Source organism: Stomoxys calcitrans, chromosome 5, assembly GCF_963082655.1.
Source record: "Stomoxys calcitrans chromosome 5, idStoCalc2.1, whole genome shotgun sequence".
NCBI classification, from domain to species: domain Eukaryota; kingdom Metazoa; phylum Arthropoda; class Insecta; order Diptera; family Muscidae; genus Stomoxys; species Stomoxys calcitrans.
This window is the reverse complement of record NC_081556.1, coordinates 17,196,838-17,222,847: the sequence shown is the minus strand read 5'-3', so window position 1 is coordinate 17,222,847 and position 26,010 is coordinate 17,196,838. Positions and strand designations below refer to the sequence as shown.

Genomic DNA, 26,010 nt, shown 5'->3' with positions numbered 1-26,010 from the left:
AACTGGTGCCTTTCACAGAATTTTGGCCACGAACTTCTACTTGCTTTTGAAAATATCCAGATTTTTCTTTAAACATTAGGGCTCTCAAAAGTCGCCAACAACCATATTACGACTCACATGGTTTAGTTTGATTTTTTTTTTATTGTTTTTAAAGTAGAGATGGGGTTCGTTCATTTAACATAATGATTAAATGTTGGGTCACCCGCAGAATAAAACAAACAGTTTTGTTTTGTTTATTTATAATAAAAAAAAATAGTTTTTAACACCAGGTATTTTTCATAATTTTCAGAAGATATTAATCTGAATCAAAACAAGACAGGGTCATATTCGTAAAAGCTGGCATGGACATGGGTACAGAGACAACCAACAAACGGTGAGCCAAGCAGACGGACTGCACAGCTGAAAGTCAGACAAATAAACACGTCCCATACATACGAGACTGTCTAATAGAGAGTTAACTGTCCAAGCGTACTAGGCCACCATTGTTCATGGCAGAAAATGAAGGGCTGAGGCTTCATTGAAAAAAAAAAGCCAAACTGGGGAGAGAGAAAAAAAACCGTCTTAATGAACATCTTTTAATGAGCCACAAGCATTTTAGATACGTCTCTCTGAACACTTTAATTCTTGGCATGAGCCAATAATTTATTATAATTAAAAGATGTTTTTTTTTTTTTTTTTTGAAAATCTGAAATCTATGCAATTGAAAACTGACCCCCCTACGAAAGAGGGCCCGGGGAGGATTCATTATTTTGGCCCCATCAGTGTGCGCATCCGGGTACCACATGCCGAAATTACATGTTAATTGTTGGTTCCAAAGCTTGGCATGTGTGCACTATGTGCCTGCAAATGGAAATCGATGACCCAATGAATGGCACTCATAATAAGGCAAATAAAATCTGTAATTTAAACAAATTAATCGTTAAATAGTTTATTTGTTCATTTTATGATCTCTTAATTAATCATGCAGCGATCCAATGATGACGCAGATGCTGAGTGAAAGGTGATGTTAAGCACACAAATAATCGCTGCGAGTGGACTGGATTTTGTCCGGCACACAAACCGCACCGCAATAAATCACAAGAGGTTAATGGCTGGAACTCAGTTGGTAAGTTGAAATTTGAGGGATAGAATTAAGAATTTTGTACTTTCTTTGGATAATTTGCAGTCAAAATGTACCGCATAGAAGAATTATCGGAAGAATGGAAGATGTGCATCTCAAGTGTAGGGGCATCGAGATGCTCACTAGTGTGAATGTTCAATAGTATAAAAGCCAAAATGTAGCAATAACTCGGCTGAAGAGCAACAAGGCAAGAGGTACCGATGCATTGCCAGCTTAAGTATTCAAGACCGTAGCCGCATGCAACCTTGATAGCTTGTGACCCGAAGAATATAGAGATCCACCACAGTAAGGTGCAAATCAGCAGAACGGGAAAAGTTGAGAAAGGATATCAATTTGGTCAAGCGACCCAGCGTAGAGCTCTCATAATCACGAGCTTCGTCCCGTCACTCAATCTAGGCTTCTACAATAGTCCAGAATGACAAAAGGTCTAGTGGTAGGAGGGAAATTGGAGTTCATCTACAATTCTGTGAGAGATACCGGGCTCGTCCACAGGTTGCGGATAGTAAAAAGCTTCGTTTTTATGCGCGGGCAGTCAACGATATCGAGAGGAGGGTCTGAGTAAGGGGTCAGGTGGCACTGACTCTTACTTAACTACTGAGTGCCAATGATACTCGAGATGGCAAGGCGGGTTATAGGCGTCTTTAAATGGCCAACATCAGTGTCTGTTCCCAGGTTAGGGGCGGCTGGAGGCAAGCGTTGGATATTGGAGCAAGCGGCTCGCGACACCCAGGGATACATGTGCGATTCCGTAACCCGCCTTCGTGAAATTACAATTACTCTAAGAAACAAAAGAATAAAAATAACGAACCCCCCCTAACGTTTGCGATCCACGCAAACGAAAAAAGGACAATGATTTGCGGATCTGCACCTGGAATGTTCGGACTCTTTATAGGGAAGGTTCAGTATACACACTGGCGAATGTATTGGAGAAGTACAAGGCGGATATTACCGCCTTACAGGAAGTACGGTGGAACGCGAATAGCGTCATAACAACATCAAATGATGACGAACTATACTATAGCTGCCATAACACCAGGCATTAATTTGGCTATGGATTTGTGGTTAGTCGGAGACTGAAACTCCTTGTCTCCAGCTTTACTCCAGTGGATGAGAGGCTAGCCATAATCCGCATAAAAGCCAAATTCTTCAACATCAGCCTTATTTGTACCCATGACCCCGACGGAAGACAAGGACGAGAAGACCAAGAATATTTTCTATGAGAGCCTAGAGAGAGAATACAACCCCTGCCGCCCCCATGATATTAAGATCGATCTGGGAGATTTATATGCAAAAATAGGGAAGGAAACTATCTTTGGTCCAACAGTCGGTAAATTTAGCCTACACGAATCCCATAACGGATTGAGGCTAATAAATTACGCCGCGGCAAAGAACATGGTAGTAAGCAGCATCAGATTTCAACATCGAAAGATTCACACGGCCAAATGGTTGTCACCACATCAAAACACGAAAAACCAATTTGATCATGTTGTAATAGATGGTAGGCATTCATGTAGCGTGTTCGATGTATGATCGATCCAAGGAGCATATATAGATTCGGATCATTAACTTGTTGCAGCAAAGGTTCTCAAATGTCTGAGCATGGTGAGAAAAGTACGATCTAATACTGAACAGAAGCTGGATATTGAAAAGCTGCAAACACAACAGATGGCAACGGCATACTCCACTCGGCTGACCCAACTGCTTGATGAAAGCACTCCTTGTCCCGACGATATAACGGCGCAGTGGCAAACCATTGCTCACTCCATGAAAAATGCATCGAAATCCGTACTTGGGTACCGGAAGTTCCGCGCAATAAACCAATGGTACGACCAAGTGTCGAGATGCTAGTGAAGCCAAGAATGCGGCATACAGAGCAACCCTGCAATCAGTAGTAACGCGCCAGATGAAGGAGAGGTATCGGGAGAAAAAGAGAGAGGAGAAACGTCTATTCCGCAGAAAGAAAAAGAAATGGAAAGACGTGAGCGTGAGCGAATTGAAATGTACAGGAGTCAGAATGAAGTCCCGAAATTCTACCAAAGAAAAAAACATCAAACCGATGGCTTTGTTACAGGCACATTCTCCTGCAGAGACAAAGAAGGAAATCTGGTAACTGATACCGATAGTGTGCTGAGGATATGGAAAGAAAATTTTACCAAGCTGATACTGGCGGCGAAAAGAATACCGCAGAACCAATCCCTGATGATGGTGTAGAATGTTTACCTCCTATTCAGAATAAGGTCCAAGTAGCTGTGACCCGACTGAAGAACAACAAGGCAGCAGGAGACGACGGATTGCCCGCTGAACTATTTAAGACCTGAGGCGACACGCTGATAAGGCGTATGCATCAGCTTTTCAGCGCGATCTGGCTAAAAGAACGCATACCCGATGAATACTATGTCCCGTACACAAGACGGAATGTACCAACTACAGAGGAAAAAGTCTCCTCCCCATCGTATAGAAGGTACTCTCAAGTGTACTGCGTAAAAGATTAAAACCTAAAGTCAATGCGGCTTCAGACCTGGTAAATCCACCATAGACCAGATATTTACACTGTGCCAAATCCTAGAAATGATCCGAGAAGGATAAAGCCACACCTCCCATCTCTTTGTTGACTACAAAGCCGCTTTCGACAGCGCTATACCTTCAAAGGTATTTCAAGCCTTGTCTGAGTTTGGTATCCCTGTAAAATTAATGAGACTCTGCAGGATGACACTTGCTTCTCGGTAAGAATAGGAAATAATCTCTGCGGACCATTCAATACCAAACGAGGTTTCAGAAAAGGAGACAGCTTATCGTGTGATCACTTTAAAATCCTGCTGGAGAAGACCAGTCACAAGAGAACACATGTTACTCGCCTATTCCGACGACATCGATATCATAGGTCGGTCACCAGAAGTAGTAACTGCAGCCTTCGAAAGAGAGTCAGAGAATATAGGTCTGGCAGTAAATGAAGATAAAATCGAAATGCAAGTTATTTACTCCCAAAACGCCCTGTACAACCGATCCGATAAAGAAAATGGAGAAAGTTGGGAACCACAACTTTGAGATAGTTGGCAATTTTATCTATCTCGTTAAATTTGTAGACATAGCCACATTTTCAAGAAGTGGTGGTGATCCTCGTCAATGTCCTGTAGGTGAGCAAGCTCGTTTCAATCCAATCGCCGCGGGAACAGAGTGGCCATTGGTTATTTAAAGGCGCCAATAACTCGCCTTGTCATATCAACCATCATAGGCACTCAGTATGTGTGCAAGAGCCGGTGTCGCCTGGCCTCTCACTGAGACTCTTCACTCGATACCGCTGATTGTCCGCGACTGCCGTTGCAGTTACTCCGTATAGAGCATTCCACTATCCGCAACCTGTGGACGCGCCCCGTAGCTCGCAGCTTAGCTTCTCGTGGAAGCAATGTAAACCACACAAATTGGAGCTCAATGTTCCAGCCTGTGCGGTGCTCACAGTTATCTCGTGCCGGGAGACTGTAGATGAAATCATTGTGCAAAACTTCAGCAAAATCGGATAAGGATTGCGATCAATAATGGCTCAAGAAGTAAAACCACGAATAGGGGCTCAAGAAGTAAAATCACGCGATCGGTTTATATGGGAGCTTTATCAGGATATGGACCGATTCCGACTATATATGGCACGTATATTGATAGTCATACGAGAAGTCGTTGTACAAAAATTTCAGCCAAATGGTATAACAATTGCGCCTTCTAGAGACTCAAGAAGTCAAGATCCGAGATCGGTTTATAAGGCAGCTTTATCAGGTTATGAACCCATTCAGACCATACTTTGCATAGTTGATTAAGGTCAAAACAAAATACTTTATTCCAAATTTCAGCTAAATCGGATAATATTTACGCGCACTAGAGACTCTAGAAGTCATGATCCAATATCGGTTTATATGGCAGGTATATCAAGTTATGAACCAATTGGGACTGTACTTAGTACAGTTATTGGAGGTCATAACAAAACACCTCTTACAAAATGTAAGCCAAATTGGATAAGAATTGCACCCTCTAGAGGCTCAAGAAGTCAAATCGAGGGTCGGAGCTATATCAGGATATGGACTGATTTAAACCATACTTCGCACAGTTGTTGGAAGTCATACCAAAACGATGCGTGCAAAATTTCAGCCAAATTGAGTAAGAATTGCGCATTCTAGAGGCTTTAGAAGTATAATCGGGAAATTAGTTTATATCGGAGCCTTATCAAATTGGTATAAAACTTTGGGGTCAAATAAGCTGGGGGACGCCCTACCCCATAACCCACCGAAGCAGACATGTTCACCCATTGAGCCAATATGGGTATCAAATGAAAGGTATTTAAGAGTAGAATAGAAATTTTAGATAAAAATTTGGCCCCAACTGTCCAGGGGCTCGGCCCGACCCCAAAAAACACCCAAAAATTACATATTTATATTAGGGGTAATGTGCGTAACAAATGAAAGGTAGTTAGAAGTAGAGTATGAATCCGATATAAGACTTTAGTCTTAAGTTTCTGGGGCCATCACATCCCCAAAACTCCCAACTGGATCAAATGGGACAACATGGGTATCAAATCAGAGGTATTTGGAAAAGAGTACCACTTTCATATAAAAAAAAATGGTTCAAGAACACTTGAACCAAAATGGGAATGTGTGTCCATTGTCACAAAATGGGTATTAAACGAAATGCCTTAGGGACAAAAATACGAACCTGGTATACATATTTGGGACAAATTGCCTGGGGATCCTCCGCCCCAAAAACACCCAGGACGTGTGAGACTTGAACGAAGGGTCTATGACAGTAGAGTACGAATCTGATATCATTATTAGGTCATGTCCTGACGTTTAAAAGGACATGTATATTTCGACAATATTGAACTCAAATAAAAGAGGGATTAACCCCTCGCCGATTTCCATGAAATTTTCTCTAAAGACAAAATTTCCATGAAATTTTCTCTAAAGACAAAATTTCCATGAAATTTTCTCTAAAGACAAAATTTCCATGAAATTTTCTCTAAAGACAAAATTTCCATGAAATTTTCTCTAAAGACAAAATTTCCATGAAATTTTCTCTAAAGACAAAATTTCCATGAAATTTTCTCTAAAGACAAAATTTCCATGAAATTTTCTCTAAAGACAAAATTTCCATGAAATTTTCTCTAAAGACAAAATTTCCATGAAATTTTCTCTAAAGACAAAATTTCCATGAAATTTTCTCTAAAGACAAAATTTCCATGAAATTTTCTCTAAAGACAAAATTTCCATGAAATTTTCTCTAAAGACAAAATTTCCATGAAATTTTCTCTAAAGACAAAATTTCCATGAAAATTTCTCCAAAGACAAAATTTCCATGAAATTTTCTCTAAAGACAAAATTTTCATAACATTTTCTCTCATGAAATTTTCGTGAAATTTTCTCTAAAGACAAAATTTCCTCTAAAGACAAAATTTCCATGAAATTTTCTCTAAAGACAAAATTTCCATGAAATTTTCTCTAAAGACAAAATTTCCATGAAATTTTCTCTAAAGACAAAATTTCCACGAAAATTTCCATGAAATTTTCTCTAAACGCAAATTTTTCATATAACTTTCATTCTTTCACCAATTTGTAATATATTTATGTTCTTGCAGTACCCAATTCTTACAATAGATATAAACTGTTCATAACAACCCAATAATGCAATAAATTTTATACCCCTCAATTTTCAATACACCCCTTGCATTGTAAGTGTATTTCGCTGACAATCATTAAAAAACCATTTAAATTAATTTTAATTTTCATGACAGATTATGGTACAGCTAAAAAAACCAAGCAAATTGTGGACTTTCAGAGGCATGTCAAAGCACCACCTACCTACAAATAACATAAAACACGAAATTCTCCAGCATATGTATGAATTAATAATTACACTGATGGCCACAAATTGTTATACATCGTTGTAAATTACGAACCTTACATTTCCCAGTAATCATCATCATCAACATGAGCCTTAGCTAATGCTGCATGCCACCTCACCAAACCCAAGTACGAGTAGAGTGAAGCAAAGTTTCTGTGAGTCTGTACTGACTCCTTCTACAATTCCAACCATGGCAGGCCATGGTTATAATCATGGCGTTTATTTGACGTAAAATATATGACAGTTTGCTAGTCATAAACCATGGCAAGGTGTCAGAAATGATTTTGCAATTGCATGTAATTGGTAGCAATTATCAATAAAGTCCGAAAAGCCAAAACAACACAGGACCACATCTGTATATATCGTTGAGCTAAAGGTGATGGGAAGTGTAGTTCCTATCACTTCTGCATGCAAAAAGAGACAGCCTCAATGTGTATATTCGCGCAACCATCAACATACTTGAAGGCCCACAAAAGCTCAACGAAGAAATAAGGGAAACACTTTGTAATGGTGGGCACTTTGGAGGTGTTTCAAATGCACAGTGGTCTGGGTTTGGATAGGTGTTTGAGAAAGAAGCCTTTTAGCCTAGTCGACATGTTCGCCGGAGGGCTTCTAGGGGCTACGTTTTGTCGCTGTGGTCATTTTGTTGTAGTAGGTTATTCCAGCTTACCGCAGTATTGGTGCCAGCATGCTGCTGCTTTCTTGCGATATGCTCTGTAGTGAATCATTCGAACCTGCTTCCCAATATAACGAATCTCCACGTTCATTTAGGGTTTTTATTCGTCCATTTTCTTTCCGTCGACATTGCTACCAATGTCTTCCATGCTTAGGCACTCTTCAACTTCCTGCCCAAATCTTTCCATGTTTAGTTCACCTTATATATGATCTTATATAGCAAATGATACTTATCATTGAGCTAATCTCCCGCCGGGTTTATTTTATTGATATCAAATACATTTGACCTCTCCTACTCTCTTTTCTGTACCTTTATTCTAGGTAGTTATCTAGGCTAGTTTTCCCAAAATATTGACCATTAAAATCCAGCCTAAGTAATCACCATGGATGGCCAATTTAACTTTGCCTGCTGTGACCAGTGTGTGCTGCTCTACTTGTTGTGGCCATTATACAACATCGTGTTTGCATCTTTGCTCAAAAACTGTGCAGAGTTTAAACTGTGGCCCATAAATATTCACAACATTCTGACATGTGGAAATTATCTCCTTCGCTCACGCGCCATTTAAATCAATTTAACACGTTAAAACTTCCACCGTGTAAACTTCATTACCCACCACAGACTGTAAGACAGACTGATTTTAGGCCAAAACTTCGGCGGGTGCGTTAAAGTCTTTTGTTGGCAGGACTTGGTAGTGTTGCACAGTGTGGCTGTATAAGCAGATATCAGCTTCCCAAATACAGCGCCGCCGTCTCTTTGTTCCTAGTCTTAAGGATTTTCCAAAAGCACTGGCATAGAGGGCTTGGTGGTGCCCATGGTTTATGGCAGAGATTGTTGGGCTTGTTTTTCAAAGCCGCTTGAAAGAGAGAAATGATTGTAGAGTTCGTCTTTTGAAAGTTGAAATTGAAAAAAATGAGATATGGATGATCCCTATAAAACATGACTCCACCATATGTGTGATTTAGACAAATTTGAGGTTGAATTTTGAATATATTGACAGATCTGCAGTGTTAGGGATGACGGTGAAGTAGAGATGCTTGGGAAGCTGTTTTCACAGGAAAGTGTCTGTAAGTCAATAACTTCAGTAGCAGTAAAAAGGCACTGACCTTTTTATAGAGAATAAACCAGAAGAAAACGGCAAAAGTCGGGGGGAACGGACATTATAATACCCTACACCTACCCTATAAGTACAAAGTGGGAGCTATATCAAATTCTAAACCAATTTTGATGGACCTCGGCGAATGTTTTCAGATGGGTTATTAAGCAATCCGTATCAAATTTTGAGCAAATATATTCAAACTGTAATAACTACGGTTGACAAATGACAACATTATTGCAAATTACACAAAATTTGACGAACATATATATGGGAGCTACATCTTAATCTAAACCGATTTTGACCAAACTTCTTAGATATTGTTGTAGGCATCGAGGAAAGCGTTGTGCACAATTTTGGCAAGATTGGTCAATAAATGCGCTTACTGTGGCGGTATACATATATGACAGCTATATCTAAATCTGAACCGATTTCTATGAAATTCACAGGTAATGTCAAACGTTTTAAAAAAATCCTTTCTGCTAAATTTCGAGAGAATCGGTTAACAAATGAGCACTTTAATGCAATATTTCTCAAAATCGGGCGAACATATATATGGGAGCTATATCTAAATCTGAACCGATTGCGAGCAAACTTCTTAGATATTGCGGAAGTCATCGGGAAAGCGTTGTAGAAACATGTTGGGAAGATTGATCAACAAATGCGCTTGCAGTAGCCAAAGAAGTGAAAATCGGGCGATATACATATATGACAGCTATATCTAAATCTGAACCGATTTCTATAAAATTCACAGGTATTGTCAAGAGTCATAAGAAAATCTTTTATGCTGAATTTCGAGATAATCGGTTAACAAATGAGCACTTTATTGCAATATTTCTCAAAATCGGACGAACATATATATGGGAGCTATATCTAAATCTGAACCGATTTCGACCAAACATTGTAGATATTATGGAAGTTGTCAAGGAAAGCGTTGTACAAAATTTTGAGAAGATTGGCCAATTAATGCGCTTGCAGTGTCTCTAGGACTGAAAATCGGGCGATAGATATATACGAGAGCTATATCTTAATCTGAACCGATTTCTAAGAAATTCACAGGTATTGTCAAGAGTCATAAGAAAATCGTTTCTGCTGAGTTGCTGCGAGAATCGGTTAATAAATGAGCACTTTATTGCAATATTTCTCAAAATCGGACGAACATATATATGGGAGCTATATCTAAATCTGAACAGATTTCTACCAAACTTTGTAGACAATATGGAAGTTGTCAAGGAAAGCGTTGTACAAAATTTTGGAAAGATTGGTCAATAAATGCGCTTGCGGTGGCTCAAGGAGTGAAAATCGGGCAATATATATACAAGAGAGCTATATCTAAGTCTGAACCGATTTCTATGAAATTCACCAGTAATATTAAAAGTCATAAGAAAATCCTTTCTGCCAAATTTCGAGAGAATCGGTTAACAAATGACAATTTAATTGCAATATTTCTGAAAATCGTACGAACATATATATAGGAGCTATATCCAAATCTGAACCGATTTTTTTCCAATTTCAATAGGCTTTGTCTCTAGGCCGAAAAACAAGCCTGTACTAAATTTCAAGACTATCGGATGAAAATTACGACATGTAGTAAGTACACAAATTAATATGGACATACAGGCGGACATAGCTAAATCAAATCAGAACGTGATTCTGAGTCGATCGGTATACTTATCAATAGGTCTATCTCACTTCCTTCTGGGTGTTACAAACAAATGCGCTAAGTTATAATACCCTTTACAAAAGTAGTGGTGTTGGGTATAATTATCAATTATTCGGCGGCTTTTTTTTTAGGAAAGAGCGTAAGGGAAACCGAGTTAGAGTTATTTATTGCGGCTCCTATGGTCTTAAGCAGTCACATCGGGGAATTGGTATTTAAGGTATAGGCCCCATCAGTATATAGACCGATTCGGATTATACTTGGCACGGATGCTAGAAGTCATACCAATCGTACTTGGGATGGATGATGAAAGTCATAGCAGAAGCTTTTGTGACAAATTTCAGCCAACCTAGATGAAAATTGAGGCTTCTGAGTGCTCCAGAAGTCAAATTTGGGAATCGATTTGTAAGGGGGCTATATCAGTTTATAGACCGATTCCGATCATACCCAGCACTGAGGTTGGAAATCCGAACGAATGTCTTCGTGCCAAATTTTAGCCAAATTAGATAAAAATAAGGGCGGCTAAGTGCTCACGAATTAAAATCCGGAAATCGGTTTGCATGGGGGCTATATCAGCTTATAGACCGATTTGGATCATACTCGGCACCAATGTTGAAAGTCGGAACGGAAGTCCTTGTGCCAAATTTCAGTTAAATCGGCTGAAAATTACAGTCTCTAGGGACCCAAGAAGTCAATAATGGGGATTGGTTTAAAAGGGGGCTATTTCCAAAACTGAACCGATATGGCCCAGTTGCAGTCCCCAACAACCTACTTCGACAAGGAGTGTCTGTGTGAAATTTCAAGCGAATATCTTAATTCGTTGGAATATTATCGTGATATCGTAAGACGAACGGACGGACATGGCTAGATCGACTCAGAATGTGATGACGATCAATATTTCTACTTTATAGGGTCTCAGATGAATATCTCGAAGTGTTACAAACGGAATGAGCAACACCGCAATTATGATTTGAGACAATGCTTTGTATTGATGCGGTGTTTGTGGTTTTTCCATTCTAGCCATACATTCACTTATAACACCGCCATGGACAAAGACCATGTTAAAAGCGGTGGTACAAACGATCGCCACTCATATCAGTGTTCTGAGCCTAACACCGCATGTTTACAGTGGCGATACGTACTAACACCGCATTTTTATGAGTATACCGCAAATCAGAAAAATACTACCGCTTGCAGTTCTCTGGCTGAAACGCGGGGTTGATGTTATAAAAGCGAGTTTTTTATTTCATGCACCGACAGCTATGAATATCATCTCTACAAAATGGGGTATCAGGTCAATATTTCGAGGTGTTACAAACGGAATGGCTAGGTTAGTATACCCTTATCCTACGGTGGTGGCTATAAAAAAGGTATCACTGATTCAGTGCCTATTAAATGGCCTTTCTATAATAAGTATTTCATTGAAGCTATCATTCCTTTGAATAAATTATGTTTCTCATAAAGCAATCCCTAGATTAAAACACTCTCTCTCTCTCTTTTTCTCCCTCTCGCTGCTTATTAGGAGCACTGCTTTAGCCCAACTTAGACTCACCCTACAAAGGCAACAATTACTCGATCATAAATCAAAAGCTTGAATATGAAACACCAATCCATTCATATGAGCATTCGCAGCATAATTTAAATGCCGCAACAACTGGAAACCACCGACATCAACCTGAAACCAGCGGCTGCACCAGCAATCCAGAATCAAGAGGTTTCAAGTGTCAATAAATAATCGCATTCGCAACACCAGAGGACCCAAAAGTCACAGGCAATGGACAGACAACAAAAACTTAACTGATCAAAAAAAAAAAAACAAGACTCACAGCCAAACTCCACATAAGCCCGCTTAACTTGATGTCCAGCTTTGTGGTGAATATGGTTAAGGTAGCGGCGGTGCTGATGGTGGTGGCAGGGGCATAGGAATTTGCTGATCGTGATGCAAAGTTTAGATTATAAAGCGCTGATACAATATCACAACACCCCAGCAGCAAGCAGAAGGAAGCTAAGAAGGAGTTAAGATACCACCAGCGTTGTTTAGCAGTTGGTCATCGTCAACTTCGCCTTGCCTTCGTAATAGCCTACTAAGAAGAAAACAAACGCTTAGTTGGCAATTTCCTTCGTTTTTTTTTTCTTTTTTCCATCTTAGAGCTCAGCCACCATCTGTTTGTTTGTTTGCTTGAATGCCCTCCTTAAGGAAAGCAAAGCCCCAAACAGAATTTAATCCCCTCTCGTTTGTGAATATGATCATGGCGTCATATTTTCGCTAGTCTATGGCAAATTTCGTCTAACAAACACACCATCCTCTGAAGGGGACTGGGGGACAAGGACCATTGGCCTTTTTTGTATTTATTTGTGAGATTTAATTAAATGCTTTTATTATTAAATTGATTTTTGGTATTTTCACAATTATTCACGCCAAATAGTTTTTATGTGGCTTTAGCCTTTTGCAATTGTGCCACAATGTCTTTTGCCTGCTGTGAAATTAACAGGGATCTGATTACAACAGCAAAGAATAGAGAGTCTCGTCCACACACAGGAAACATAGTGACATGCAAAGTGTTGAATTGCGAGTACACTGGGAAAAAAGCGAATGAAATAGCTAATGGTCAATCATGGACAAAAAGAAAGACAAAATACAAAGTCTCCTTGTCACCGCATACAAGGAATATTTGTGGAAGTAAACAGCAACAAGCGAAAAATATATCTGAGAAAATACAGAATATTGGGATCAGCCTGGTGGATGGTAGACATTGAAGAAAGCGTAAACAAGATCATGAAATTATAGACTCTATCTTTGAACACACTAGTAGAAAAATTACGTTGAAAAATCATGCACCTAAGGTGTCATTATCATCAACAGGGGTTGTTGAAATTATGGGCAACGTGGTGTGCTGATAAAGTGAACACGCGTTGTCAATTTCATGTACCGACCGTTATGAAGAACACCCCTAAAAAATGTGTATGTATACCAACCTTAAGTGATATACTGTAAACTAGACGCTTCCACTATGTGGACGCATGGGGACAGTTTTAAACGTTTCGTTCACAAAAAATTGTTGTTGAATTATGAACATTTGTTGTTGATATTTTAGATCTGCGTGTGATTCACTTTTTTTGAACCAACGGGGTCGATTTATTGAATTTATGTTTGAATAATATTTAACCATTTTTTTCCAATGTACCATTAATGAAAACCAGCAGCTGCCAAACTGGGTGTCATAAAGAAAAACTTCTGGTTGTTAAAAGAAAACCTTATCGTCCATATGCACACATGTACACACTTACGTATAAATGCACATATTTATAAAATTTAAATTAAATTCAAGTAGTATCACTATATGGTCAGAAGGTGCCTTTTGATACATGGATGGTGTCGCTAGTCACGCAACTTGTTAAATAGCCCCAAATGTGTTTAAGAAATGTGAAAGATCCCAAGGAAAAGAAGAAAAGTTAGTGTGGGGAAAATTAATTTTGACTACTTGAAAAATAGAAATAATGGAACAAAAAGTCGGTGAAAATTGTTAGCAATAGCCAATACATACATGTTTCGGGGTTTTCAATAAGAGCTTTATAAATTTTTTTTAAATAAAAACGATGCAATTGTGGTGCTCGATTTCTTTTGCATGGCCACCACGGGCACGCTTGCAGAAGTCTAGACGCTGAACCCAATTTTCGACGATTTTCAAGCATAAATCGGCCGATACTGCTGCAGTTTCGCGTTCGATATTCGTACGAAGTTCATCAATAGTCGCTGGCTTGTTGCCATAGACCTTAGACTTTACGTAGCCCCCCAGGAAATAGTAGAATGGCGTCAAATCGCACGAACAAAGCGGCCAATCGATTGGACTATTTCGTGAGATAGCACGTTCTCCAAACTTGGTTTCCAAAAAATTGATTGTGACTTTCGCTGCGTGGCTTGTGGCGTTGTCCTTTTGGAACCATATGTTCTCCAAGTCATCCAATTGGGGCCGAAAATACTGTTATCATTGAACAGTAGCGATTCCCATTCACAGTAACGAGTTAGTCTTGATTATCACGGAAGAAGTACGGCCCAATGAGACCGACGGCCCATGAACCGCACTAAACCGTAATTTCTTAGGGATGCAACGATGACTCATGGATTACGTGTGAATTGCCGCCTGACCAATGACGCATATTTTGCTTATTGACGAAGCCATTCAGCCAGAAATGAGCCTCATCACGGAAGATGATTTTTCCATGAAAATCCGAATCATTTTCAAGTTCTTCCATGATCATCATGAAATTGCAAACCTTACTAAAGAGAAATGTCAAAAGAGCGGCAAAAATGGCGTCCTTTGCTGTCCCTATCGGTCTACTTTTGTAGCGTCCCTGAAAAAAAAGGCCTAGAAATGTTCGCCAAGTCACTGATGCGAAAACGCAAAACCTGACCAAATTGGGTTAAGGTGATGCGAGAATGGAGGATAGTAGCATACATAACCGAGACGGTGACAGGAAACCTGAATGGAATGAAAGAGGTTATGGATGGGATATCTGAGACAACGCTTGAGGTCGAGTGCGAGGCACTGCTGCCAACGGCAAGTTTTTAGATCAACGGAACTCCGATTGTTTTTGTTTAAGCAGTGTGTTGTGTGTGTCTTTCGTCTGCCTAATATGCAGACCCAAGAACTCTGCAACTAGGTTGGGGTGCGTCAGATCTGGGTCTGAGTCGAATTGGTCTGGCTGGGCAGTTAAACGGGTGCCGTATGTCGTGTGGACACAATCCGGACACACTTTCTGCACGTTGGCATCAAATCCTAATTTTGTTGAAGCTGAGGCGGCTGTATCTGCCGGATCGTAATTGAGTCAGAACTACTATGGTTCGACGAGCCAGGTCAGTTTCTTCAGATGCAATGGGCGGCGGTCGTTCTCCAGGGCCCACATTCACAAGGTAGCTATTCACTGCATCTTCTACCGTGTCTGCATGAATCTCATCTACACCTGCTTGATATACCGCTTGATCTAGAGGTTCTCTCTTGTAGCGCTGAACGAATATATCCACCTTAAGGTTTCTGGGCGGATGCCTATCTACAAGATAATGATTTGGATGGTCCTTGCTATAACAGCCTAGAAGGTATTCCTTAAACAGCATATAGTTATGTCTTCGCACTGGTAGGGTCCTTGTCTCCTGATGATGGTGATTCAGATGAGAATTGAGGCATTCTGACTGATCTGAATATTATTCCACTACGTGTCACAGAGCTGACAAGACCACATTGGCGCTGAAGAACTTACCACAGACTGGCCAATTGCTTTGTACATGGTCAACAAGATTTCTTTGTCAGCACCCCAAGTGCTGCCGGCAAGTGACTTGAGGACCCTGTTTTTATCTTTGACTTTATCGAAAATTGCTGTGGCATGTGAGGAGAATTTGTAAGAACTGTCAAATGTGACACCAAGTATTTTGAGACACTTGATGGTCGGAATTGTCACTTCATCGACCTTCACTTTCAGCTCCCTATGCACCTTATGTGGCTAAAGATTTCGTGGTGGTTATGTATTTTCAGATCTCTTGCAGTGAAATAAGAGGCAAGTTCGCAGATGTCATAAATGGGTGGAGGGCCTGTTGCCATGATCATACAATCGTCCGCATATGATACGATCTCTTTGCCGTCTGAAGGAGATGGAATGGAGGATAGTTAGAGGTTACTCCCTATTTCACTCTACGGTATTTCGGCTTCTTATCCCGAAATTCCACAAATGACTGGCGACCACACCGATAATTCGATCCAACGTTGCAGGTCTGGTTGGAGGAACGTATTGGCGATGTCCTCAAAAAGTTTGGAGTGGCTGACCGCGCCGAATGCCTTTGACAGGTCCAGTGCCACGAGGACCGCCCTATCACATGGCCTATGGTTGATTGAAGTCACGGCGAGTGTGTGCGGTGATGGGCAAAGCAGTTGTTGTGCTCGTCAGTTGTTGTCTTCGAAATCGATGCTGATGGAAATACTCCTGCGAATTGAAATTCTCTTGCGAGGCTCGGTAGGTGTAATGCCTCAAGCGTCTTGGATACTGGTGAGAGAAGGGAGATCGGTCTGTACGGCTCCCCCTTACTCGGGTTCTTTCCAGGCTTCAGTAGCGGGATCACTCTGCCCATCTTCCAGACCTCGGGTACTATAAGGATGTTCAAAGACAGGTTGAGGACAGGAAAGGTACCCATCTCTAGGTTGATCCAGATTCTTGAGCATCAGCATAGAGATTTCGTCGGGGCCAAACTCCTTGCATGACTTGGCGCAACGGATGGCATTCGTAGCTTAGTTCACGATATATTGTGAGGGTTGTCCTTCGGCACTGAGACCACGGATACGACAAGTGGCTCTCCTCTTAGCCCTGTCACTCTCAGGATGCACAATAAATTTACGGTTGAACAACCTGACGCATCTCTTCGGAGCGGTCACAGTTACGTCGACTGACGAACTGTCATCCCATCTACCAGAGTTCGACAATGACTTAAGAGTAGACCACAGCTTGCCTAAACCGGTACTTAAGTTACATTGCTCCAAGTATTTCAGCCACAAATTCCGCGTATGTTCGTTGACTGCCCTGTTTATTTCCATATTTTTCCCGTAGATTCTGGCGTTAATGGGGTCCGTGCAACGAATCCCATCAGGCTCGTCCGCGTCGTGAAATTGGGCCGCACTTGAGATATTCGACCGACTAGTATAAGCGAATAAAGAGATGTCGTATTGCGGCACGCCCTTCGGACTCGGCTATAAAATGGAGGCCCCTTATCATTGAGCTTTAAACTTGAATAGGACTGCACTCATTGATATGTGAGAAGTTTGCCCCCGTTCCTTAGTGGAATGTACATTGCATTGGTATAAGGGAGCGGCTGCTGCGTTAATGATGTCAGCTTACTGAAGCGGCGGTTGGTGTACTCTCTGAAGCCGAACCAATCGGCTTTTTCTCGATTGATAAACGTCCGGCGCTAAGAGGCTTTGAGGTCATGCAGTCGGTCAATGGAGAGAATTATGGGGAGGTGGTCTAATCCCAATGAAAATACGGTTTGCCAGTATACGTCACTCAGGAGATCAGGGGATGCATTGAAAATGTCTGACGAGTTGCTGCACCTCTTCGTAATTCTAGTGGGGGCATGCTCATTCACCGTGTAAACCGTGGACGCTTCAATCTGCTTTGCCCAAGCTATGCTCCGCTGATCGTTACCTAAGGGGCAAATCGGTCAATGTTGTGATAAAGCTAGTATATAAATCGATTTCTGATTATACTTCTTGAGCATCTAGAGGGTGCAATTCTTATCCGATTTTCCTGAAATTTTACATGACTTTATGACTTATGACTGTCAACCATTGTGCCAAAGTAGGTTTCAAAGCGGTCTATAACCTGATATAGCTGCCATAGTAACCGATCTCCTCTAGCAGGCGCAATTCTTATCCGATTGGGGGGAAATTTTGCACGTGAGGTTTCGTTGTAACTTCCAATAACTGTGCCAGGTATTTTTTCTCCTTAGGAAAAATTTTGATAATATCGGAGGAAGAAAACCAGGCATATAAGACCGCCATAATGAAAATTTGGTTGCGCCAACTTCCCTGCTAGTCTATCACCATCTTAATTAATTAGTCCACTCAAGCTCACTTCAGTTTAACCACATTTCCCTGAATTCAATGTTATTCAATGCATTATGAAAATTTCGTAAGCTACCTTTAAAAATCTAAAATTTTTAGCTCCAAACTTCGATGATAGACCAAACTAATAATTAGCATCTTATTATAAAAAAAAACATCTGTCTGCCTTTTACATCTTATTTTAGAAATGTCCACTAAAATATCTGTCTGCTTTTCTTCTATCCATCTTCAAATATGTTGACCGGTAGCCGCTGCTCTTTTTTCCTTTTCAAGGTTTTAAATATTTGCTCAGCCAATTTAAAAACCATGACCCACCCCATGAAGAAATAGACTTCTCACAAACATTCATAAAATTCACACACAGAGACAGAAGCCTTTAGAAAAAGGGTCAATTATATGGTTTAAGATCATTTTGTTCTTTTGTCTGTCTGGGTGATTAGTAGTGTGGTCTGTGGGTCGAGACGAAAACAATACCTCCTCTAATTAGAGCAGCTCTCTTGCGAAGGCTCAAAAACACAATCAACAACAAGAAGGCCATTTTTTTCATTCGTGTGTCCTATCAGCCTATTTTATAGCTTTGCGCAATTAGAAAATGTCAAACAATTGACATTTGTCAACGAAGTGATTACAACATTTTCTTACAAATTTTAGCTTAGAATACTTGGAAATGTCCTTAAAGGACATCTGATTTTTATTACAAGAATATTGTATGTGTAATGCCTATGCATATGAAAACCTCCACAGTGTCTGGCAGGCCAACCTAGTGGTTGCATAAAGGTGTGATTTTTGTTTCAACAGGAGAGCGTTTGTAGCCGAAATTTTATTTTGTTCTTCTTCATTTTATAGATGGGATAAACAATTTTGCAATTGATTTATGTTTTTTGATTATTTATGACTTCAATCGTTTAGGCAGCAAGAAACGTTTTGGGAAAATCAATAGGCCTTCCAAAAGGCCTTTCATATAACTAAGAGTTAGGTAGAGCTTTAACTTTAGAAAAAATAAGAGAAAGTTTTAGGGAAATTTTGTCTTTAGAGAAAGTTAGGTTAGGTTGAAAAGAGGGTGCAGATATTAATCCGCATGTACATACACCTAAGCCAATAAACGTCTTAAAAGAAAATTTTAAGTTCGAAATTCTGTGCTACTTACAAAATCTTTAATTGTTTTCAATACCACTCCCCTAAGTTGGTTTATGTCTGGTATTGTGTCTCCACCTAAGTGCCGGTATCTGTTAGACGCGAAAGCCGGGCAATGACAAAGGAAATGCTCCAACGTCTCACCATCTTCCCTGCATGCCCTACACATGCTATAACTTGCCGCACCGATTTTACATAAGTGAGCTCGAAGTCCTAAGTGTCCCGTTATGATACCAATAGCTATACTGACCTCCTTCTTACTTCCTTTCAGTAATAGCCTAATCTTTTCACGATCTGGATTTTCGCCGTCCTACCGACCGTTTCGCTGTTCCACAGGGTTGCATGCGCATTCATCGCCCACGCCCTTAACTCGTACGGCGTCGCCCCAAAAGGCTTCGGGTCTTGCCTTCACCGCCAAATCGTCTGCCCTTTCATTTCCCCTTACTCCGTGTCTCCACCTAAGTACCGGTATCTGTTAGACACGAAAGCCGTGCAATGACAAAGGAAATGCTTCAACCTCTCATCATCTTCCCCGCATACCCTACACATGCTATCACTTGCCACACCGATTTGACAAAAGTGAGCCCGTAGTCCTATGTCCCGTCATGATACCAATAGCTGTACTGACCTTTATCGTACTTCCTTTCAGTAATAGACTCGTCTTCTTACGATCTGGATCCCCCCATAGGATTTTCGCCGTCCTACCAACCGTTTCGCTGTTCCACAATGTTGCATACGCATTCGTCGCCCTCTCCCTTAACTCGGACTGCGTCGCCCCAAAAGACTTCGGGTTAATCAAGTTTGTTGACGGCAGTCCTCTCGCAATCCCAAGGCAGCCGGTTGTACGTACCGGATTGACCCGATGTAGTCCTTCATCGGCAAGGGCTGCCGCCTCAGTGTACAACACACTGCTACAACAACGGCAGTCCTCTGGCCTTCACCGCCAAATCGTCTGCCCTTTCATTTCCCCTTACTCCGTTATGGCCCGGCACCCAAACGATGCGGATTTTACCATCCTCAGAGAAGGCGTTAATCTTCTTCTTACACTGCAAGACTGTTCGTGACCTTACCGTCCTGGTTGTTATTGCCCTTATGGCAATTTTACTGTCGGTAAAGATGTTCACACTCGACGTCCTCGCGTTAGCATCGCACCACTTAACGTATTCCGTGATCATCCCGATCTCCGCCTGCAGGATCGCATTATGGTCGGCCAGTTTAAAACAGATCTCAGTCCCTGGGTTCTCAATGTAAACCCCCGGGCCCACTCTGTCCTCTAGCTTTGATCTATCCGTGTAACATGATCTTCCAGATGGCAATACTAGGGTTCTGTCAATCCAAGACTGTGCCGATGGCAGCAGTGCCTCGCACTCGACTTCAAGGTTCATCTCAGGTATCCAATCAGAAACCTCTTCCCTTCCTTCCAGGTTTCCTATCGTCGCCTCAATTATACCGCAATGGTATGACCTGCTCCCATCCTCAATCCATTCTTCCATCGCCATAAGTCTCATAGTGGCTGCCTCACACTTAATCTGTATGTCAATGGGTCGGATATCCAGAATAGTCTCCAGTGCCCTGGTGGGAGTGGTATTCATCGCTCCGCCTATGTCAAGACAATATGTTCTCTGAACCTGCTACTTCTCCATAGCAGTCCACCAAACTACTGAGGCGTAAGTAAGTTTTGGTCTAATCACGCTCCTGTAGAGCCAGTGCCAGTTCGAGCTTACGGCCCGTCTACATAGTGCCCAACATCTGCGCGCCTTCTCAGTACGCTCCAGAATCTGACACTTCCAATCCGATTTTCTGTCCAAGATCATACCTAAGTATTTGAGCTTGTCAGGTATCAAAATCGTCTTATGGGGGAAACGTGGTGCGTTAAATTGGCTCACCTTCGTCTTTCTCGTGAACAGGCATATATCAGTTTTTTCTGGGTTAACAATGATATGTCTTGGTCTAGCTCAGACCCTTTCGCTCTTCCTGCATAGCTCGTTCGGATCCTTACCCCTTTAGAAGTATTATAACATCGTCTGCGTAGCAGGCGGGTTCAAATCCCTCCTCAGTCAGCATCCGTAATAGGTCATTTATGGTGGTCACCCATAGGAGTGGCGATAAAGTGCCCCCCCTGCGGCGTGCCTTGTGCCACTTTCTCCCTCATATTAATGCCATGGGACCCGCAATATATCCACCTGTTCCTTAGCATATGGTTCATCCATTCCACCCGGTACTGGTCTAAGGATTGGATCAGTGTGTCGGTCCGCACATTGTTAAAAGCCCCCTCAATGTCAATGCATACCGTTTTGGGATCGAAGGATTCTTCTATTTTATACACATCCTTGTGCAGGGCAGTCTTCACCGACCTTCCCTTAACATAGGCATGCTGTTTCTATTTGAGCAGTTCGCTGAATGTCCAGCTTTCCACAATAGGTTCCATGGTTTTGAGTAGAAAGGACGTAGGCCTTTCGTGTCGCATAACTTGCCTTGCCGGGCTTGGGTAAAAACAACACCCTTGCCTCCTGCCAGACTTTCGGAGTATATGCAAGTCCTAGGCACGCTGTGAAAATATTGGCCAGATGAGGAGCCGGAAAGCCTGCCTCTTTCTGTAGTAACGCCGGAAATATTCCATCAGGTCCGTGTGACTTAAATGGTTTCACCATAAGATTCACTGAAAATTAAATCTTTAGAGAAAATTTCATGGAAATTTTGTCTTTAGAGAAAATTTCATGGATATTTTTGCTTTGAGAAAATTTCATGGAAATTTTGTGCTTAGAGAATATTTCACTGAAATTTTGTCTTTAGAGAAAATTTCATGGAAATTTTGTCTTTAGAGAAAATTTCTTGGAAATTTTGTCTTTAAAGAAAATTTCTTGGAAATTTTGTCTTTAGAGAAAATTTCTTGGAAATTTTGTCTTTAGAGAAAATTTCACTATAATTTTGTCTTTAGAGAAAATTTCACTGGAATTTTTCCTTTAGAGAAAATTTCTTGGAAATTTTGTCTTTAGAGAAAATTTCATGGAAATTTTGTCTTTAGAGAAAATTTCACTGAAATTTGGTCTTTAGAGAAAATTTCATGGAAATTTTGTCTGTAGGGAAAATTTCACTGAAATTTTGTCTTTGAAGAAAATTTCACTGAAATTTTGTCTTAGGAGAAAATTTCACTTTTAGAGAAAATTTCACTGAAATTTTGTCTTTAGAGAAAATTTCACAGAAATTTTTGCTTTAAAGAAAATATCTTTGAAATTTTTACTTTAGAGAAAATTTTACTGAAATTTTTTCTTTAGAGAAAATTACACTGAAATTGTTTTTTTTGAGAAAATTACACCGAAATTGTTTCTTTAGAGATAATTTTACTGAAATTTTGTCTTTGGGGAAAATTTCACTGAAATTTTGTCTTTGGAGAAAATTTCACTGTATTTCATGGAAATTTTGTCTTTAGAGAAAATTTTACTGAAATTTTGTCTTTGAAGAAAATTTCATGGAAATTTTGTCTTTAGAGAATATTTCACTGAAATTTTGTCTTTAGAGAAAATTTCATGGAAATTTTGTCTTTAGAGAAAATTTCATGGAAATTTTGTCTTTAGAGAAAATTTCATGGAAATTTTGTCTTTAGAGAAAATTTCATGGAAATTTTTTCTTTAGAGAAAATTTCATGGAAATTTTGTCTTTAGAGAAAATTTCATGGAAATTTTGTCTTAAGAGAAAATTTCATGGAAATTTTGTCTTTGGAGACAATTTCATGGAAATTTTGTATTTAGAGAAAATTTCATGGAAATTTTGTCTTTGGAGAAAATTTCATCGAAATTTTGACGTTAGAGAAAATTTCACTTTTAGAGAAAATTTCACTGAAATTTTGTCTTTATTTAGCTGAAATTTCATGTGAGAATTATGAAGGCCTCCTTAAACATCGAGTGCTTTCTTCTGCCTCCACTTTGCACTTCAAGGCCGTAAAAACACACTTCAAAGAAAAAAATTGAATATTGAATGCATTTTCTCGCAAAATAAGCATAAAAATAATTAACAGCAATTTAGCTAAAGGGTGTTGGCCATTTCAGCCATTTGGTCAATATGCAGTCAGCATGCATGCGGCCAAACCAAGCACCATATCCCTTTTCGCCTGATCAACCATATTTTTGGTGGCAGCAAAGGCTAAACACCTTGTCGTCTTTGGCGGCAAACAAGAAAACCAAACCTAACATATGATGTGCTTTCATTTCCTTGTTGGCCGGAATGCCCGGTTTGATTTATCGCCTGGCTTAAGTGATGTTTACCAGCCCAACTAAGGACTTTTTCAAAAGGCCATTTGTCTTCATAAATTTGAGATAATTGTTAATTAATTGCCATTAATGTGTGTGGCGTTTGAAAAAGTTAACAAACGAGCCAAAAGCTTGAGTTCTGCATATAAAAAAATTTTAATTTTACAGCACATAAATAGGCGGTTTGTTTAAAATGATGACATAAAGGCTACCGGTCTTTTGTTTTTTTTTTTTTAACTGCAGGGAATAGATAAATAAGATTTATGATGACATGATTCATGTTTTCAATATGCGTTAGTATGTAAATATTAGAAAATCATTTCGAACATGCTAAAAGGGACCCTGTCCACTGACAGAAGGTCATACTAATGGAACATATCTGATTCGCCTAATTGGACTAAAGCTGATTGGTTCTTACACTGCATCATAAATTTATGCATATTTTGTCTATTAAGAGGTGTCTGTGCTCTTAAACTTCTCACGTAGTCCAAAGTATCATCCACATGCTAGTTTAACTCTTTCTCAAAAAAAAAAAAAAATCATTGAAGTTTTGTCTCTAGAGAAATCTTATCTTTAAAACTTTCCTAAGAAAAAGTTTTTGTAAAATATTGTTTGTTAAAAAGTCTCAAAAAGTTTACACTTAGAGAAAATTTCATTGGAATTCTGCCATGAGTGAAAATTGCGAAAATTTTTTGGCTTTAACCCATTAACGACGAATGGGTAGAGGGGTTCGTCTGCGCCAGGAGGGGTTCGTCTGTGCCCCGCGGACCAGTCATCGGTCTTGCCTACGTACCATTTGTCGAGCTACTGACCACGGTACAGGGGATGGCTAGAGCGGCATCGTTGGCGAGGTGGGACTCGGTGGATGGTTGCCGGACTGCAAAGGTGCATGACGGTGCGCATGGGGATACCACACAATGACTTCTGTAGGGATTGCCTCGACGATGATGAGACTATTGGGCACTTGATGTGTTCTTGTCCGGGTCTGCAGAAACGTAGGCTCTCCTTTCTGAGGAGCCGTTTCTTCTGAGATCTTGGTGAACTTGCGAACGTACCTCTTGTATGTCTCCTGACATTTGTTGAAATAACGGGATGGTTCCGACGGGGGGTTCTACAAACTCCGGCGTAGGTACATCAGTGCTTGCGTGGGGACGGGCGTTTCTTCACACCCCGCTCGGGTTCTTCATTCCTCCTGTCTTTCTTTTATTCGAGTATAAGCTCTAGTGCGAGGTCTCACGTCTTCTTTCTCTTCCCTTTCTCTCCCTAGGGTACCACAATGGGCCAAACTGGCCACCGAGTGAACACGCCTTTGGTGGGCAACCCATTTGTCTACAGAGAAAATTTCATGGAAATTTTGTCTTTAGAGAAAATTTCATGGAAATTTTGTCTTTAGAGAAAATTTCATGGAAATTTAGTCTTTAGAGAAAATTTCATTGAAATTAAGTCTTTAGAGAAAATTTCATGGAAATATTGTCTTTAGAGAAAATTTGAGGGAAATTTTGTCGTTAGAGAAAATTTCATGGAAATTTTGTCTTTAGAGAAAATTTCATGGAAATTTTGTCTTAAGAGAAAATTTCATGGAAATTTTGTCTTTAGAGAAAATTTCATGGAAATTTAGTCTTTAGAGAAAATTTCATGGAAATTTTGTCTTTAGAGAAAATTTCATGGAAATTTAGTCTTTAGAGAAAATTTCATGGAAATTTTGTCTTTAGAGAACATTTCATGGAAATTTTGTCTTTAGAGAACATTTCATGGAAATTTTGTCTTTAGAGAAAATTTCATGGAAATTTTGTCTTTAGAAAAAATTTCATGGAAATTTTGTCTTTAAAGAAAATTTCATGGAAATTTTGTCTTTAAAGAAAATTTCATGGAAATTTTGTCTTGAGAAAAAATTTCATGGAAATTTTGTCTTTAGAGAAAATTTCATGGAAATTTTGTTTTTAGAGAAAAGTTCATGGAAATTTTGTCTTTAGAGAAAATTTCACAGAAATTTTAGTTTTCTAAGAAAAATCATTTAAATTTTACTTTCGAGAAATTTCGATAGAAATTTTGTTTTCAGAGAAAATTTAAGGGAAATTTTGTTAGAGAAAATTTCACAAAAAAAAAAAAAAAAATTCATAAAAATTTTTTCGGAAAAATTTTGAAAGAAATTTTGTTTCTGGGCAAAAATTTCATTAAAATTTTTTTTTCTGGATAACATTTCATCAACATTTTGTCTTTAGCAAAAAGTGAATTGAAATTTTATCTTGTCCCTCATTTTCAGCCCAAGTTTCTCTTCAAAAAATTATTCATAAAATTTTTTTTTTCAGAAAAAATTTTGATAGAAATTTTGTTTTCAGAGAAAAATTTCATTAAAATTTTGTGATAACATTTTATCAAAATTTTGTGTTTAACAAAAATTGCATTGAAATTTTGTCCCATCTCCCATTTTCAGCACAATTTTATCTTCAGAAAATTTTTCATAATTTTTTTTTTTTTTTAATTTTGATAGAAATTTTATTTTTAGAGAAAATGTCATTCAAATTGTGTTTTTGGATAACATTTTATCCAAATTTTGTCTAAAACAAAAACTGTATTGGAATTTTATCTGTAGAAA

The 26,010-nt window shown here is 39.6% G+C and overlaps 1 long non-coding RNA gene across 1 annotated transcript; it reads left to right on the top strand.

The window, feature by feature from the left end:
• The first annotated feature begins 1,019 nt into the window (after nt 1-1,019).
• Nucleotides 1,020-12,754, top strand: LOC131997782 (uncharacterized). Its single transcript, XR_009398416.1, has 3 exons — nt 1,020-1,105; nt 11,952-12,502; nt 12,579-12,754. It is a non-coding gene; the product is annotated as an uncharacterized LOC131997782 (long non-coding RNA).
• The last annotated feature ends 13,256 nt before the right edge of the window (nt 12,755-26,010 follow it).